Source organism: Moschus berezovskii, chromosome 19 (assembly GCF_049115385.1).
Source record: "Moschus berezovskii isolate FMDL1 chromosome 19, NW_MosBer_1.0, whole genome shotgun sequence".
Lineage (NCBI taxonomy): Eukaryota > Metazoa > Chordata > Mammalia > Artiodactyla > Moschidae > Moschus > Moschus berezovskii.
This window is the reverse complement of record NC_142478.1, coordinates 48,815,468-48,834,732: the sequence shown is the minus strand read 5'-3', so window position 1 is coordinate 48,834,732 and position 19,265 is coordinate 48,815,468.

The following is a 19,265-nucleotide window of genomic DNA, read 5'->3' as shown; positions in this document are numbered from 1 at the left end:
GTTGAATTATTCATCTCCTACTTCACTTATATTTTATGGTTCATAAAACACCACCCACACATTATGGTCCCCCACAAGTCTGTTCAATAGTAAATGTTATCACAGGTTCTTAGACTTGGAAAGAATTTCAGGGGACAGTTCATCTTACTTCACCTGACTCACTGACTTGTCTAAAAAGGAAGTTCAAAATAGTAAAGACATAAGGCAGGGCACCAGTCACTGTCAGCAGATGGCCAATTCTCCTTAACCACACAGAACTGGGGTCCCCAACCTCTGGGATCTAACGCTTGATGATCCAAGGTGGAGATAATGCAATAATGATAGAAATAAAGTGGACAATAAACGTAACATGCTTGAATCATCCCCCCAAGTCCTTGGAGAAATTGTCTTCCGGGAAATCGATTACAGTGCCATAAAGGTTGCAGACCCCTGCCATAGAGTGCCCCAGACTCAGGTACTATCTGTCCTAAGGATCCCACTGACCTTACAGAACCCGTGAATGTTCCCCCAGAGTGAAGCAGATTTAACACCATGTTTGAGAACCAGAGGATGACGGAATAATTTGCTGAGGGGCAGGCAGTTTTTAACAGTTGGTGAATAGTTGCAGCTGGTAAATGAGGGTGCAAGAGCCAACTTCAGGACTGTGTTCTTGGGTCACACAACAGTGTCCATGTCCATCCGGGCACTGTCGTCAGACATGCAGATGCCCGGTTGTCCTTCTGAGTCAGACCTTAACCCAGATGGAAGGGAACATGATAGTATCTCCAACAGGGCTTGCTCCAGCGGAAAAGATCCACTACTTTACATGCAACCTGGGGGGGAAAAAAAGGTGAAGAATATGAGATATGTGAAGTTCTGAGAAAATAACAGAAGAAATTTAAAAATTAAGCCTGGAGGGACTTCTCTGGTGGTCCAGTGATTGGGAATTGACCTGCCAATACAGGGGACACGGGCTCGATCTCTGGTCCAAGAAGATCCCACGTGCTGTGGAGCAACGAAGCCCATGCACCACAACTACCGAGCCTGTGCTCGAGAGCCCACGTGATGCAACCACTGAAGCCTCCACAGGGAGAAGCCCACGACCGCAGCAAAGGGCAGCCCCGCTCACCACAACCGGAGGAAGCCCACGCACAGCAGCGAAGACCCAGCACAGCCAAGAGCCGGGAAAAAATCAACCCTGGAGATTGCGCTGATTTTGTTGCTGTTTTTTACCTTTGAACAATGCAAAATCCCAGTGGGGTAGTGGAGGGGCAAAAAGAAGTGAGAGTGGTTTGTTGGGAGCTAAGAGTTTTCATATTAGTGTTAGTGGTCCTGGACATTTGCTTTCTTGCTTCTGAGGTTTTACTCTTCTGGAAATCACACAACTGGGAAAAGAGACCCCTGCATTTGTTAGAGTTGGCTGGTGGGGGGCGCACCTTCTCCTGACGGTGAAAGGCCAGCTGTGCCAGGACAAAGCACCGCCTCAAGTCAGCTTGAGCACAAATGTTCTTGGTACACAACCATACCAATGTTTTCCTTTGTGGCTTCTGGATTTTTTTTTTTTTTTTCTTTATCTGCAGAGGGAAAAAACCCTCTCTCACTTTGATTTTGGATGAACTTCAATTAAACGCTCAATACAAGTTCTAAACATCAAAATAATTTCTGAAGATGGCACTTATTCCTCCTTCTATCAGATCTGTTTTCTTCTTCGCACTAAGAATCCCCAAAGTGAAGGGAGCAAAGTTTCTCAAAATTCCAGTCCTAGAGATGACTCTGGGAGAAGGCGACAGCAAACCACTCCAATACTCTTGCCTGGAAAATCCCATGGACGGAGGAGTTGGACACAACTGAGCAACTTCATTTTCACTTTTCACTTTCATGCATTGGAGAAGGAAATGGCAACCCACTCCAGTGTTCTTGCCTGGAGAATCCCAGGGACAGGGGAACTGGTGGGCTGCGACTATGGGGTCGCAGAGAGTCGGACACGACTGAAGCGACTTAGCAGCAGCAGCAGCAGAGCTGATTCTGAGTTCCTTCCAGGGAGCTGAGTGGAGCTGAGGTTAAATTGAAGCCGCTGCTCCAACAGGAGCAATTATTCTGCAGTTTGGGTTGAATACGACGTAAGCTCTGCTTGTGGATCCCATTACTCGCCTTCCATCATCACTTAACTCTACAGTTCATGTTTAATATTTAATTTTTCTTCGCGGACAGCAGGCCATTTGGCCCAGACAGAATGTCATTTTGAATAACGTGACAGGAATTTTTAAAAGCAGCTGAGAGATTTGTAGAACTTTTCTTCTCTAACTCTCCTGGGAGTTATTTTCTTCAAAACTTGCACAATGAGCTGAGTTGGATCCCCAGGGAGCCGGCTCTCTCTGAGCAAAGAAGTTTCAGGGAAAGGCCAGGGAATGTGTTATGCACTCAGCAGGGTAAGAGCTCTAGGCAGGGGGCTTCCCTGGTGGTCCATTGGTTAGGAATCCACCTCCCAATGCAGGGGATATGGATTGATTCATGGCAGCTAAGCCCGTGAGCCACAACTACTGAAGCCCATGCACCCTAGAACCTATGCTCTGCAATAAGAGAAGCCACCGCAATGACAAGCCCACACATCGCAACTAGAGAGTAGCCCCCACTCACAACTAGAGAAAGCTGGCATGCAGCAATGCAGACCCAATGTAGCCAAAAATTAAATCAATAAATATATTTTAAAAAAGAGTTCTAGAGAGAGAGATGTTGTGGATAGCAATGCCTGAACACTGAGGCTCCTCCACTGACCTCCACCGTGGGGATGAGGGTTCAGGGTTCAGAATTTGGGAGAAGCTTCCCAGGGAGTGCAGCAGTAAAGAATCTGCCTGTCAAGGCAGGAGAGGCAAAAGACTTGGGTTCAATCACTGGGTAGAGAAGATCCACTGGAGCAAGAAATGGCAACCTGTTCCAGTATTCTTGCCTGGAGAATCCCATGAACACGGGAGCCTAATGCACTACAGTCCATGGGGTCACAAAGAATCAGACACAACTGAGCGACAGAGTGCACATGCGCGCACATGCACGCACACACACACACACACACACACACTGGAAGTGGCTCTAACCATGTCCTGTTTGCTTGACTGAAATCTGGACTCAGTGGCGGTCTACATTTAATAAGGTTGAGATGCCAAAACTTCCCTGAGATGCTGTGAAGGATTGCATCTATGCTAGGAAGAATAATAAGATGTACCTCAAATTTCCACCTCCTGGTGTACACACCTCTAGGGGGAAGACTTGTGAATATGGTAGAATGTCACTCCTAGGATTAGATTCAGTTTTTCTCAAAGGAGGGATGTGCCAGATACAATTAAGGTTGCTAATAAGTTGGCTTTGGGTTCATCATAATGGAGGTGATCCTGAGCAGGCTTGGTCTAATCAGGTGAACTCTTTAAAGGAGAGTCCAGCTACTCTTGGAACTCACTGAGCCTCCATACCATGCAAAAATCCAGGTACAGGACAGGTCACGTGTAGAGGCCCCAGCCAACACCCCAGCACTGACCATCAGACATGAACCTGAGGACGTCTCCGGGAGGACTGTCACTCAGCTGCAGTCTGACCACAACTGCATGATTGACCTTTAGTCAGGACCTTGAGTGAGGACCATCTCGCTGAGCCCAGGCAGCCACAAAAGCCTCAGGAGACAATAATAAAGTGATAGCTGTTAAAAAAATCAAAGGGTCCAGGTCTTCCCCAAGTCAATTTCGAAGCAACAGTCTATTGCTGGATTTGAAAAAATAAGATGCTGTGAATTCAACAGTTTAGTTCAGCTGCTTAGTCATGTCCAACTCTGCAACCCCATGGACTGCAGCACGCCAGGGCTCCCAGTCCATCACCAACTCCCAGAGCTTACTCAAACTCATGTCCATTGAGTTGGTGATGCCATCTATCAATCTCATCCTCTGTTGTCCCCTTTTCCTCCTGCCTTCAATCTTTTCCAGCATCAGGATCTTTTCAAATGAGTCAGTTCTTCACATCAGGTGGCCAAATTATTGGAGTTTCAGCTTCAGCGTCAGTCCTTCCAATGAATATTGAGGACTGATCTCCTTTAGAATGGACTGGTTGGATCTCCTTGCAGTCTAAGGGACTCTCAAGAGCCTTCTCCAACACCACAGTTCAAAAGCATCAGTTCTTCGGCGCTCAGCCTTCTTCATAGTCCAACTTTCACATCCATACATGAATACTGGAAAAACCATAGCTTTGACTAGGCAGATCTTTATTGGCAAAGTAATGTCTCTGTTTTTCAGTATGCTGTCTAGATTGGTCATAGCTTTTCTTCCAAGGAGCAAGTGTGGCTGCAGTCACCATCTGCAGTGATTTTGGAGCCCAAGAAAATAAAGTCTTTCACTGTTTCCATTGTTTCCCCATCTATTTGCCATGAAGTGATGGGACTGGATACCATAATCTTAGTTTTCTGAATTTTGAGCTTTAAGCCAACTTTGTCACTCTCCTCTTTCACTTTCATCAAGAGGCTCTTTAGTTCTTCTTTGCTTTCTGCCATAAGGGTGATGTCATCTGCATATCTGAGTTATTGATATTTCCCCCAGCAATCTTGATTCCAGCTTGTGCTTCATCCAGTCCAGCATTTCTCATGATGTACTTACTCTGCATATAAGTTAAATAAGTAGTGTGACAATATACAGATTTGGCGTACTCCTTTCCCAATTTGGAATCAGTCTCTTGTTCCATGTCCAGTTCTAACTGTTGCTTCCTGATCTGCATGCAGATTTCTCAGGAGGCAGGTCAGGTGGTCTAGTATTCCCCTCTCTTTAAGAATTTTCCACAGTTTGTTGTGATCCACACAGTCAAATGCTTTGGCGTAGTCAATAAAGCAAAAGTAGATGTTTTTCTGAAATTCTCTTGCTTTTTTGATGATCCAACAGATATTGGCAGTTTGATCTCTGGTTCCTTTGCCTTTTCTAAATCCAGTTTGTGTGAATTCTACAGCCACAAAGAAAAAGATTCTGCCAACAACTCTAAGTGGCTCCTTCCCCAGTCTATCCTTCAGATGAGAACAAGGCTGACAGCACCTTGACTTATACCTTATGAGACATGGAGCAGAGAACCCAGCCATGCTGTGCCAGGATTCACACCTGCAGGAATTGAGATGACAAGTGTGCATCTCCTTGTACTGTTAAGTGTGGTCATTTGCACACACAGAATCCCAAGGCTTGGGCAGATTGAATTGTTACAGTACTTTTCTCACAAGGAATGACATGTCCCACACTCCTCACTACTACCCCCACAAGCCCTGTAGGTGTACATCCTTCACTGAGGCCTGAGAGATACTTGGTCATCTCTGTGGGGCAGGAGACACTGCCATTGACAGGGGGTGGGGATCACATGGGCCATCATGGGTGATCATGGGTGACAAGGTCTCAGAGCAGAGGCATCCCTGTGGCAGCACCAGCCCTGAGGCAGGATGGGTGATCTGGTGCCTTGTGCATCCGGGAGCAATCAGGCATCAAGTGACTCTGTATCCCACCCCAACTATGATGTGGACCCCACAAATCAGACACCTGAACTACTTTGCTCACTGCTGTCCCCCCCAGCACATAGTAGGAACTCAAAAAAATACTTGCTGGTTGATTGACTATGACAGAAACATGAATGAAAGCACAGAGACTTTGCATGCATCTAATACACCTTTATTAGAAATACTTCTCAATGGTCCACTTTTCTAATGAAAGCTTAGCACGATTAAGTGTGACTAGTCTGAAATGATGTAATTTGTTATATTCAGCATCTATTGCAATCATGGATATTGCTCTGAGCTGTCAAGCCTGAAACCTGCAGGCACAGTAGTAGAAGAAGCCCCTGCACCTGTTAATTAGGGAAAAAGGCCATTTTATGTTCTGCTAAAATTACCCTTTACGTGTCTCCAGGGAAAGGAGCTCCATGCTGGGTGTCTGACGGGAGGAGGAATGAAGGCAAGGATGAGAAATGTCCTGGGGGTCTGGTGGGGAGGGTGTCAATTCTTTTCTCATTTCTACTTAAAACATCCACAGGATCCCTCCACTGCCCACAGTGTTCTGGTCTGGCTGAAACTTGTTCCTAAGGAACTCACAGCCTGCTTTTAATGAAAGACAAGTAACATGGCCACTGCAATGCTCTGTGCTGAATGCCACAATGGGCACACACGAAGGGTACTTGATGATATGGAAAGTCCAGGAAAGGCTTCCCCAAGAGGTAAGATCCGCTGATGTCTAAAAGGACACAGAGGTCGGCCAGGTGGAGGGAAGGAGGAAAGCTTCAGGAAAAGAAAACAGCATGGAGGGGTTCCTGGAGGGCTCAGGGCACGTCTGTGGAACAGGACGATGTTAACTACACACCAGCCACTTTGAGGTGGGGAGCACCATGGGATGAACCCATGGAGGTGCTTCCTTTTGAGACCTGTGGGCAGCATGAGGGCTTTTATGTAGAGAAGGAGCATGACCCTGTTTAACCTTCAGAAAGGTCAGAAGGACATTTCTGACCATAATGGTGGATGGGTGGAGCTGTGGGCAGGAAGACTGGTCAGAACCTGGCTACTCAACATGTGCCCTGGGCTAGCAGCGTTGGTCTCACTGGGCAGTGATCAGAAACTGGGGCCCTGCACAGCCCCGACTTGAAGTACTGAATCGGAACCTGCATGGGACAAGCTCCCAGCTGATTCACAAGCACATGGGTGTCAGCAAGGCAATGAGCTGAGGCTGTTGCCGTGACCCCGGTCAGAGGTGGCACCAGCTCCCAGCAAAGTGGCCGCAGCAGGGCTGGAGAGAAGAGGGAAGAGTGAGAAATAGCAGTAGGTGGGTCCACAGGACTGGGTGTCAGACCAGATGTTGGCTGGGTTTCTAGCCAGGGAACCACATGGGCAAGGTTGAAAGCCCACTGGCTTTAGGAAGAAGGTGGTCACTGGTGACTGTGCTCAGAGCTGTCCTGGGAGCACAGGGGGAGAGATTAGATTTCCCTGGCTGAGGGAAGGAAGGACAGGTTGGGAACACATCCTTACAAGACCTGCCAGGGAAGTGTTGTCATCACTGTGGTTACTAGTACGATCACTAACGGGAGAGTCTTGAGAGCGTTGAAGCCTGATTGGAAAAGCTAGGGGAGAGGAGCACTGCTCACAGGAAGGGCAAGCAGCCCCAGGGGAGGGAGACACCACAGCCCACGGGATGGGCCAGGCCCACAAGTGATGACCAGCAGGTGGGCGCAGGGGAGAAGTTAGTGTAGGTGTGTCTGCAGGGCTCTGTTTTTCTCCATGAAGTAGGCACCAAGGTCACCTGCTGGGCCCAAGGTCAGAGATGGGGGCTAGTGAAGGTCTGAATGAAAACTGTGGCGCAGAGGGAGGTGACCAGGGTTGAGAGGCTTTCGGGGCGAGGGATGCTAAGGGAGGGGCGGTCATATGTGGAACCAAGACTGAGGGGTAGAGTGGTGGGGGTGGGGTGTCAAAGGTTTTTTCCAGCAGAGATTCTACCTTTGAATGCGAAATGGGGATCATTTCCCAGCTCATTTCAGGGAGACAGTATCACTCAGCGATCCAAAAACAGACTCTACAGCCAGACGGCCCAGGTTTGCAACTGTCCTCTGGAGCATGTCAGCTGTGACCTTTGACCTTGCCGTACCTGACACCACCATGCTGGTGAACAGCATATACATCACACAGCATGACTGGTCTGGGGCAAAGCCATCCAGAAATGGGCTCCAGGGTCCTGCAGTTTGTCAGCCTATGGTGCAGTGCTGTTCTTTTTTCCCAAATAGTGTTGAACACAACACATTAGGAAATTTCACCTAAAAATCATGAATTTTTAACTTCTCTTAGGAATAAAGCAACCTAATATACAGGGTTTATTCTGCTCTGATGATAGGCTAAGTCCCGGCTGCCTCTCGTGTCAGTCAGGTGCTCCTTAGCATCACTGTTGTCATGGAAACGACATCCTGGTATTTACCTTCTCTGGTCTCTGTGGCCCAGGCTCTGGGCACTGGAATATGGATGTGTTGATTTCAGGCTGATCTCTCAGTGCTTGTACCTTGCCAGCTATCAATCATTTTGAGCACCACCTTTGCTTGTAGGCATATGAGTTTGTGCCTCTGCGTTAAAACAGACCGGATTCTCTTTGAATTGCTGATGTGGGTGAAGTGCAATTTCTTTCCTGTAGCCAGGGGACTGAGAAAAGGTTAATAGTGACCTACTGTCTTAAGAAAGGGACGTGCTTCACAACTGGGAATGAAACTGCTTGGGGACCTCATTCCCCCTACATCACAATGGAGCCTTTTTGCTCTTTCCCAGGCCCCTGCAGGACCCACCTGCTGGTCACAGGGAAACACAGGGAGGATCTGAGAGTCTATGTCACTGGGACCCTAAGCACCTCTGACCCAAGGGGTAAATGTCTCATGCCTGCAGGGAGGCAGATGTCAACCTTGTGGTGGGGTCTGAGCAGGACCAGACCAAGGACTGTGGAAATGGAGCTTTTGAGAAGTTTATCATCAAGACCTGGGCCTTGACTCCTCCTTGACACTAATGCTAACACCATGTCCTTTGCAGATGCTGCTGGGACATGAGAAGGGAGGGGCTGTGGGCCAGGCCTGAGGTCAGCTCCTGTGGGTGGGGGGGTGGAAACTTCACATCAGGCCCTGCTTCCCAGTCTTTCTCTGTTCCCTCTCTTTTGATGCAGCCATCAGCAGTCCAGGCTGAGATGTGTCCTGATGAGGCTCATTAATAAGGTTTTTTCTAAAAAACCTGTTCCCTGAAATAGAGGAATTGACAACTTAGCAGAGATGCAATGAGATTAATATCCTCCTGCTGAACATTATATAGGGTTTCGAGGTATACATGATGGATGATTACAGAAAGCTGTGGGTAGCAAACAGTGTGGGTTCCTTAGTGAATTTGATCAACAAATTTGATCAAGAATTTTACTGCCTGCAGACACTCTGATGGGCCCTTGGAGAGCCCCAAGGATGGCCCCTTCCTGCTCAGCACTTCCTTCTCCGGTCTGCTGGGGCCGGCAGGCAGGTGAACCTAAATCCTCCTTCTGCCAAGATTAGCTATGGGGCTTAAGAAGCCATTTTTCACCTGAAACCAACATAACATTATAAATCAATTATACATCAGCAACAACAAAAAAATTTTTTAAGTGTAGGGAAAGAACAAATTAGCCAAGATGGCGGTGGTCAGGCTTTCTCAACCCACGGCCTCTCGCTCTCACCCACGTTTTGTAAACACATGGTTATGTAACAGCTGAGATCACTTATAGCATGGCGCATGCGCAGTGCCCTATATAAACACCGCCTGAGAAGCCCTTGCTGGCTTATGGCTGCGTTATGGCCGCATTTGCTGGGTACGCCATGAGAGAATACAGTGTGTCTGTTGCTATGGCTGCTGTGCCAGTCAGGAGAGAATAAACATGTCTGTAGTTCCTGTGGCTCCTCGAGTTTTCTTCCAGCTTCCTGGCCTGCCCTGGGCTCAGCGAACAGTGTGCACAGTGAGATACAGCAAGACAAAAAGAAATCACATTTCATTTCTCCAGCTAGACGTCCCCCAGCAGTAAGGAAGGCTATGAGACTACCCAGTCCATAGGGTCTGTGAAGATAAAACAGGACAATGCACAGCAGGCCCCCAGCAGGGCCCCCACAGAACTAAAGAGTGTTTGTTTGTCTGTTAATTCATTCCCTTTGCCCCCACAGTTCCATTTTAACTCTGTCAGCAAACAAATGCATGTTCATGCAAAACACACCGATACTTGTTATTAATTTCCACATGCAATACTCTGCCCCAGAGTCCACTGTACTGACATGGAGAACAACATGAGTAGTTCAGGGATGGGAGGGGACAGGTTTGGTATCCAGACCCCTGCCTGCCCTGGCCCAGGTTCTGACCTTGAGTCCTTCCCTTGACATGGAGTCTTGTGATTTCAAGTGACAAAAAGAATCCATCTTGACAAGGACTTAGGTAAGAGAGGAGGAAGGCTTCTCCAGTGGCTCAGCATTAAAGAACCTGCCTGCCAATGCAGGAGACGTAAGAGATGTGGATTCAATCCCTGGGTCGGGAAGAACCCCTAGAGAAGGTCATGGCAACAGACTCCAGTATTATTGCCTGGAGAATCCCATGGACAGAGGAGCCAGATGGGCTACAGTCCATGGAGTCACAAAGAGTTGGACATGATTGAAGTGACTGAGCACGCACGCAAGAGAGGTGGAAGGAGAGACGTTGCTTCAGGGACAATCTACCAGGAGTTCCAATGGCATCACCAAGGAGCCCTCACTTTATTTAGACCCTCCTTCCTTTTCAGCAGCTGCAGTCTCCCCAGTGGAGTTGAAATGCCTGCTATGTGCTTCACGGCTCCATGTCTTTCAGTTCAGTTCAGTTGCTCAGTCGTGACCGACTCTTTGCGACCCCATGAATCACAGCACACCAGGCCTCCCTGTCCATCACCAACTCCCGGAGTTCACTCAAACTCATGTCCATCGAGTCGGTGATGCCATCCAGCCATCTCATTCTCTGTCGTCCCCTTCTCCTCCCGCCCCCAATCCTTCCCAGCATCAGAGTCTTTTCCAGTGAGTCAACTCGTCGCATGAGGTGGCCAAAGTATTGGAGTTTCAGCTTTAGCATCAGTCCTTCCAATGAACACCCAGGATTGATCTCCTTTAGAATGGACTGGTTGGATCTCCTTGCAGTCCAAGGGACTCTCAAGAGTCTTCCCAAATATGGTCCACTGGAGAAGGGAATGGCAAACCATTTCAGTATACTTGCCTTGAGAACTCCACGAACAGTATCCATGTCTTTACCTTTTGGCAAATTCAGCAGAAAATAGTTGATCTTCTCTTACAGTTGCTAAAAAGGTCTGAGGCCTGACTTTTATTAACAAAGGTGCCCCATGGGTCTTCCAAGAGCCAGTCACTGTGCCTGGGAAGGTAGGGTTGGGGAGAGGTGTGTATATGCTGATGGTATGCTGATGGGCTTAATCCTAGGTCACAATCCACCTCCCTGAACTAGCAGTAGGGGGCAGGTTCACCCAAAACACATGGTGGAAGGGAGGAGTTCCCCAAAGAACAACCAGACTTGCTGGTCTTGAGAAGGGAACTGACTCTATGCAGGTGAAAACAGCATGTGTCCCCTGTAGCCTTTGATATCTCCATCTTCTAGCTTCCACTGAGAAAATGGAAAGCGGTCTTTTTCACAGAAGTGACATAAAGGCTAAAAAGGGTGTCCTGTAGAAGAAAATACCAACCTACTGCATTTTATTGCCTAGGATTCAGAGAGCTATGTTCTTGAAACCAAGATGTCATTCGTATTTGTATTTCTGAAGGCCTCAAATCCCACGTTTCTGATAGTTTACAGTTTAAGTAACTTTAGAAAGAAGTGTCATTGTTTCTGGTTCTAGCAGCTGTTGGAGCAAATCCTTGTCTAAAGGACATATCTGGGCTCAGCATCACGGATTGTCAATGGAGCAGCCTTTTGGAGCAGGCTCAGCTACTGAATCATGTGGGTACAAATTTTCGCCCTCCACACTTGGTAAAAGTGACATTGATGCTTCCTCGATTCAGGAGAAAGTGAAACTGTTAGTCACTCTGTCGTGTTTAACTCTTTGTGACCCCTTAGACTGCAGCCAGCCAAGTACCTCTGTCTGTGGGATTCTCCAGGCAAGAATACTGGAGTGGGTTGCCATTTCCTTCTCCAGGGGATCTTCCTGACCCAGGAATCCAACCCAGGTCTCCTGCATTGCAGGTGGATTCTTTACCATCTGAGCCACCAGGGTATCCCCTCGATTCAGGAAAGTTCTATAATATTCATACATCTGAGGAGCATATACTCTGCACCTTTTCTGAACTGGACTGGATGCACTCAAATCCCACCCCTTATGGTTATTAAGAAGAGTGCTGACAAAAATTTAGTTAACCATCAAGATAAGAAGAAAAAAGGGAATTTTACTCAAGCCAAACAGGATTATAACCTGGGAAGCAGATTCTGAAGAAAGCTCTGAGAACTGTCCCACCTGTTAAAAGCTAAAGGCACAGTCATATACATTTTTGAGGCAAAGGATCATCCATCAAAATGACATGCTGTTATTTTATATAAAGTTCACCAAGGATACACAGTCCAGGTAAACGCACAGAAAGTGAAGAGCAAGTCATCATGATCCTCTGCGCAGCTGGGGAAATACACCATTCTTTTAAGAAGGTGCATTGGTAGCATCAAAAGGAAGAAAAAACAGTATTTACGGTTGAGCAGGCACTCCCATCTTGGAGGGACTCTGCTTAATGTGTGATGCAGGTACACACTGCACATTAGGGCGGGGGGGCTCCAAGCAAACACAGAGAGAGAGTCTTATGTTTAGTATTTTCTTTTCCTACCTTAGAATATAAATTTTATTTCATCATTCCCCACCCCCGCCTTGAACATTAATCTTTCAATAGAAAACGTTAGGTGATGAAATCCTTGGTCCCCCGAAGCCAGGGTAGTTGTTTACCTGCTCTGGTTCCATCATGTCCCTCGGTGCCCGATCTTAACAGCCCAGTACTTTCTTTCCTTTTAAAAGGTTAGTCTAGTAGAATGCTTGACAAGGTCTGAGAGTCCATTTTAAGTTGCCCAGTAGGACTTATGCCAATTTTATCCTTGATGTGCATTGTGCATGCCCATTATTATTATAAAACTATAGATATAATCAATAGTTTCAAGTCATCTAGATTTCATTATTTTAGTTAAGTTTTGCATACACATTGAGACATACAAGAGGTTATTATTTTATAAATTATATAGAACACAATCAATATAGCCAACAACAAATAACAAAGTAAGAAGCAGAGACTTCAGTCATGAATCCCCAGAACTGAACCATTTATCCAAGATTCATTTAGAAAGAGGACTCTTCAATGGAAAAATTTGATTTTGTGTGTGAGTCAATACTGGGTTATATTGGAAGGTTCATCTGATATAATAGCGCAACACTGTCTAGATTAAGTTTTTTCCTGCAAATCAATCTTAAAAATCAAGAACAGTTTGGTTTTGAAATATCATGTTTCATCATAAAAATTTCAGAATTTAGTAGATTAATTGAATGTAGTAAACAAATATGGAGGTGTATTCTGATGGGAAGTCATTATGTAAATTATAGGAATATCTGAAGTAAGTGAAAAGAATTATGACAGGCTCATATTGGCCTTGTATTGACCAAAGAATTTGATGACAAATCCAACGATCAATTAAATTGCTCCTAGTAGCTATACTTTGTGATAGTGTTACTAAAGAGTCTTCTTTACATCCTAAACATTAGGACAAAAACATAGCTAGAAATGAAACAACTTTTAATTTTGATAAAGAGACAAGACACTGGGCTTCCCTTGTGTCTCAGCTGTTAAAGAATCCACCTGCAATGCAGGAGATCTGGGTTCGATTCCTGGGTTGGGAAGATCCCCTGGAGAAGGGAAAGGCTACCCACTCTGGTATTCTGGCCTGGAGAATTCCATGGACTGTATAGTCCATGGGGTCGCAAAGAGCTGCACATGACTGAATGCCTTTAACTTCGCTTCACAACTGAACTGGTAGCACGTGTCTCACAGGCTTAGTCTGGACTTGTGGGTCAGCTGTCTGGTACTGCTGTCATTTTCTTCTCCTCGCTTGATGATACCTGGCTTAGTTGAAGCCAGGTATTAGAAACAGAGGTCAAACTCCACTCAGGTGAGGGGCCTTTTTAAAATGAGAGATGTGAATCCATAAATTAATGTCTTTCAGTTTGGCTGTACATGGCTTCGATTATAATACCGGATAAGGTTCTTTCCATCTTGTCTGTAAATAATCTTTTCTTTGATGTCCTTTCCAATAAACAAAATCTCTAGGTTGTAACCCGTGATCTTTCCCATCTCCTGGGAACTCGCTGTAAAAGTAGTTCCCATTTTTCAGAAATATTTCAATAAGACTGTGTCAATAATGTGACACATTTCCTTTGAACCAACAGTGTGTTAAAGAATATACATGCTTGAGTAACAGCAAGTTTTGTTTCATTGTGTCTAAACCATATTTGTATGGCTGGGTCAAAATTCCCCCTTTTTGTTGCTATATCTGTTTCTCTTTTTAGTGGTGATCTCTTGAGCCCGTAGAGAGAAATCTTTTATTGGGTTAGCAAGGTTAATGGAGAGCAGTGGACATTCTCAAGACTGGCAGGATGGATATTTAAAACTTCCTGTTTGGCTGCAGCATCAGCAAACTGATTTCTTTTAGTTTTTAATAATTGAATACCTTACTGTTTTAATCATTGCTAACTGTTTGGCAGCTGTATATTTGTAAGCTTTTTTAAAAAAATTTTCTTTATAAGTTGTCCTGAGGAGGTTAAAAAGCTCATTGTTTTTATAGCATTCCAGCTGTGTGCCACTTCAAAAGTAGCGCAGCTGTCAGTATAATTAGTTGCTGTCCTCGCCTTTAGATAGTTGACAAGCTAGACTTAAAGCAATTAATTTGGCTTGTTATGCTGACTTTGTTTCTGATAAATAAGTTTTCAATTATGTCCACTGTGGATGTTATTGTGTATTCACCTTAATAATGTCCCTATTCACCCTTTAAGTAGGACTCCTCTGTAAATTAAATTAGATCAGCCTTATCAATAGGGGCTTCTTGTAAGTCCTTCCTGGGAGCAAGAAAATAATCTGTTAACAAAATGTGTTTGTGGTTGTTTCCTTTCTGTACTGCTGGAAGCAAAGTCGCAAGGTCAAGGTTATTACAAGGAACCAAAGAAGTATTAGGTGTGGAAAGCAACGATATTTCACAAGAAGTTAGTCAGCTTACAGACTTGTGTGAATGTGGTGAGAATTTAGAAGAGATTCAAATGAGTGTGGGACATAAACAGTGATAAAATACCCTATTACTATTTCCTCAGTAGCCTTGTATGAGAAAGCTGTTTCTGAAATTACTTTCATTTAAGGTGGAAGCCCTTTTGCTACTGAGTCTTTCTAGCAAAAAAGCAAGCCATCTACAAATATTTTGGTAAAAAAATCAGAGTAAGACAATAGCTGTCTCTAAACGACAAAAGACTCAACAGGCACGGTTAAAGATCTGATTACAATGTGACTGTTGAGGAAATGTGGCCATATTTGATGAGAACATTTTAAGATAATAACTACAACTATGACTGACAATATACCAGGACATTTCAAATTTTAGAAATTTTGTTTAATTTCATACGTTAATAATATTTACTCATACAATATAATTTAAGAAGATTTATCAACCAGTCCATCCTAAGGGAGATCGATCCTGGGTGTTCATTGGAAGGACTGATGCTAAAGCTGAAACTCCAATACTTTGGCCACCTCATGTGACGAGTTGACTCACTGGAAAAGACTCTGATGCTGGGAAAGGTTGGGGGCAGGAGGAGAAGGAGACGACCGAGAATGAGATGGTTGGATGGCATCACCGACTCTGTGGACATGAGTTTGAGTGAACTCCAGGAGTTGGTGATGGACAGGGAGGTCTGGTGTGCTGTGATTCATGGGGTCGCGGAGAGTCGGACACGACTGAGCGACTGAACTGAACTGAACTGAACTGAATTATCATTCATTTGACAATGTTTCTCATTCGGAATTCTCAGATTTCATTCATAGGACAAGCTAGGTTCTAGAGATCCAGGATGACCGAGAACAACTTACTGATTTCAAGAGGCTGGGTTGAGAGGTTCTGAAAAGTGCTATAAGGGGATGTGCTTGAGCTGTAGGATGGAGCCCAGTGATTCTAGAATCAGACAAGCCTGGACATGGCCCCAAGTTCTGTGTCCTTGAGCAAGTTGTTCAAACCCTGCAAGCCTCAGTTTCCCAATCTGTGGCACAGGGATAATTAGATGACCCAAGTCTCTCTCAGAGAGATGCTCTTGGCTGCAAATAACAGGATAATATGCCTAACTCATGTTTGTACACAGGATATTTACTTCCTTCTCATCACAGAAGCCTGGACAGACTACATGAGTCTGGCTCAGTCCAGGTTGTGCCAACTCCGAGGAAAGCGGGGTGAGTGTATTCTCTTTGAGCCCAGGGGCATGGGTAGGAGGCTGCCTGGATGGAGGCGCTGCCTAGATGGGCAGACAGGAGGCTGAGGGACCTCCGTTCTCATTCCTGAGGAGCATGTCACCCAACCCATGTCTGCACGGGAGTGTGGGATTCACTCGTTTTTCAGACTTGCCAGTCTGTCCCCTTTTTTGCGGCAATAACAAATAGACCCTTCCTCCTGGAGGCTCCCACAGACACTTGCCTCTCATTCTTGCCGAGTGCCGTGTGGTCAACAGGGGTGTCCTCCATGCGGTGACTGGGGGATCCCTGCTCCATCCAGCCTCTAAGGCCCCCATCTCAACACTGAGCTCCCAGGGTATGGGGGGTGGCAGGATTGGGACCTTGTCCTGACCTGAGTCTCTCAGTGGTTCCTTGTCCAGGTTAGAAAGCCTGGAGCCCCTTGGCCTGGGCGATGTGGGCCAACTCTGGCTTATTTCTGTGACCTGTGTGTGGTCACCTCCCAGGCTGAGAAATGGGTGATGACGTTACCCACATTCTCTGGTCATCCTAGGACACTAAACACAGGGTAAACACACAATAAATGCTGCTTGTTCTTATGTGCATTTCAGCATAATGTGGCAAAACAAGCAAACCAAAAAACCCTACATAATTTGTTTTCATGCATTCAATCTTCCCAGCTGCTGTGATTCTGCAGCATGTTTGATTTTCAGTGTTTTTGTTGCTGTTGTTCAGAACAGTCCCATGGTGCTGGGCTTGACTGAAAAGTCAAGCACAGTTATGGGCTCCTCCCCAGCCTGTAGCCTGTTGGGCGCCTGAGGTCACCCTCCCGGGCCCCCTTTCCAGACAGGGAGGGGCCATCCTTGGCCTGCATGACTCCAGCCTGTGCAGGTTGGAGCAGGGAATTGAGGAGGGAGGCAGCTAGCTGAGGAAAAGCAGTTGTTTGTCAAATTCAGTTCTCAGGGATTTCTGTGATGCTTATTGAAGGGTGTTGGCCATCCGCAGCCCCTCTTCTTAGGGTATCCTTGGGATGGATTAGGGGTTTGTCTGTTCAGGGACCCTGGTTCTATTCCTGCCCTGGCCAGAGTCTCCTAATGCCTACTGGTTCAGGAAGCTCCAGCTGTCCTCCCAGTGGGACATCCCGGCATGCTTCCTGGGGGGCTGCTCTTCAACCAGGAAGTGTGTAAGGAAACTAGGTAGTGTTGGGGACAGGGGTGTAAGCTGTGCTCCCCTCAGCTCTTCACAGTGCAGTGTCACTGAACACTGTGTTTAAGGTTATTATTTAGAGAAAACTAGTTGTCAAAGGAGGGACGATATGGTGCACTAGGCTCCCAGGGGGGCTTCCCTGGTGGCTCAGACGGTAAAGAATCTGCCTGCAATGCTGGAGACCTGGATTCAATCCCCGGGAAGATCCCAGGGAAGATCCCCTGGAGGAAGGCATGGCAACTCACTCCAGTATTCTTGTCTGGAGAATTCCATGAACAGAGGGGCCTGGCAGGCTACACGTAGTCCATGGGGTTGCTGAGTCGGACACGACTGAACAACTAAGCACAGCACAGCAAGCTCCCAGGGTCTTGTTAAATGTTAGATGAGAACTGGGGTCAGTGTTGGTCAATATCTGTAACTGAACAGAAACCTCCATCCTTGTTTGGAGAGCTAAGCCGAAGGCACGTGGTGTCCAGATGAGAGAGGCAGCAAGTCGATGGTGACCTCTGTGGAGGCCCAAATGTTTCCATGTCTCAGGGATACTGGTGCAATGTCTCGGCTCCTAACTCATTCAGTAATCATTTACAGATTACTTAGTACCTACTGTATACCTAGTCAATACAATCTTAGTTCTGCCTCAAACCTCCATGAGACAAGTATTTTATATACCAGACAGGGTACTTTGGTTTATAAATGACAAAAAGTCTCAACCTAAATGTCTTTTAAAAAAGTGTATCCCCACCCCAACCCTGGCACATGTGCTTTGAAAGGTTCACGGATGCACTAGCTTCAGGAACAGCTTGATCCAGCATGCAGTTGATGTCACTTTGCAAGATCTCTCAGTTTTCTTTAGAAGCTGGGCTCCCTTCTCAGTCAGTCTCTCCCCTCAAGTGTGAAAGTCACTCCCAGACCTCATTTATTCAGGGCTGACATCTAACAAGGAGAAGTGTGAGTCTTTGAACCAGCATCCTCTACCTAATCCTATCACCCCTTCTTGGGTCTTACTGGATTGTGTGCTCATCCCTGAACAGTAACCACAGCCCCAAGGAATGCAGAGCACTGACTCAGTCAGGCCTGAAAAGTAAGGCTTGCTTCTAAACCAAGGATGGAGTCAACTTCACATTACAGGGGCTGCGAGTGGGAAAGGGGGACATTGAGAGACTTTTACAGAAAAACCGTGAAGAGCCCCTGAGTGACAAGACAGCAGATCTCCACTGAAGTGGAGTAAAACATGCCACCTCAAAAGATGCCACCTGGTTGTAAGGACCATTTTGAGCTGAAGGCAGTCTTTGCTTCATTTGTGTTTTTTATTTTGTTTTTGTTTGAGGGGGGCTTTCTTGGGGAGGGGGATTGTTTTTGTGTTTTGTTTTGTTTTGACATCCTGAAGGTGGTCTTGAAGAAGCAGATACCAAAACAGCTTTCTGGCCGCCACCTGTTTCCTAAAAGCAGGACATACATTTATAATGTTGTCTTCTCATCCCCTTTCTAACTAGGAAGAACCAGAGACAAACCTAGACTCCTACCACCCAGAGACATCCTGGGAGGAATCTGCCTGACAGAACTCACTGACTACTCTTTCTTTTCCATCAGTTCCCCCATGCGCTTGCCTTACAACTTGCCAGCCTAGAAACTCAAAGTCTTGTCACCTCTCCAAAAGCTTATCATTCCTTTAGTTAAGATGCTTTCTAAACCTAGCTACTAATAACTATTCTGAATTACTCATCGAGTATTCTGATGCCCTTGCTAATAAACTTCTGTTTGTTTCTCTCCTATTAATCCATCTAGTCAGTCTGATTTCCAGGGCTCCAGCCAAGGAAGCTAGATGTGTAGAGGAAAAAGCACTTCTTTCTTCCTCCCATCCACCAGCAAGCTACTATTTATCACACCATTTTGTAATTAAGAAAATTAAAGTTCGGACAATGTGAGTGAGCTCCCTAAGGTTACACAGCTGACTGAGTGAAATTGCTGAGATTCTGTCCCCAGGCGTCTTAACTCTGTTATTTGACAGCTTCCTGAGCCTCAACTAGATTTTTATTTGTGGTCCAAGATTACACTGTGGCTCTCTCAGTATTCCCTATAGGTGG